Here is a 406-nt window from a genome sequence, read left to right on the forward strand (position 1 = left end):
ATAAAAAGCCTGCTCTAAAATACCCCATATAAAACCCCTAGCAAAGCCCAATCAAAACTACGCCAGGCCGGCCACATGGAATAGATGGGTTTTCAAGGCTCGGCGGAAGAGGCGCAGGTCCGTAGTTGTACGTAGGTCGGGGGGTAGGTCATTCCAGAGGGCAGGAGCTGCCACAGAGAAGGCTCTCCCCCTGGGGGTCACCAGACGGCATTGACTGGCCGACGGCACCCTAAGGAGGCCCTCTCTGTGGGAGCAGACTGGTCGAAGGGAGATATTTGGTAGGAGGCGGTCTTGCAAATACCTAGGTCCATTGCCATGGAGCGCTTTAAAAGTTGTTACTAACACCTTGAAGCATGTGTGAATTAATTCAAAATAGCTTGGCATTTTGTGCGCAAAGAGACTGCAG

The sequence above is a fragment of the Protobothrops mucrosquamatus genome, unplaced genomic scaffold (genome assembly GCF_001527695.2).
Source record: "Protobothrops mucrosquamatus isolate PMUCROS unplaced genomic scaffold, P.Mucros_1.0 scaffold3111, whole genome shotgun sequence".
NCBI lineage: Eukaryota > Metazoa > Chordata > Lepidosauria > Squamata > Viperidae > Protobothrops > Protobothrops mucrosquamatus.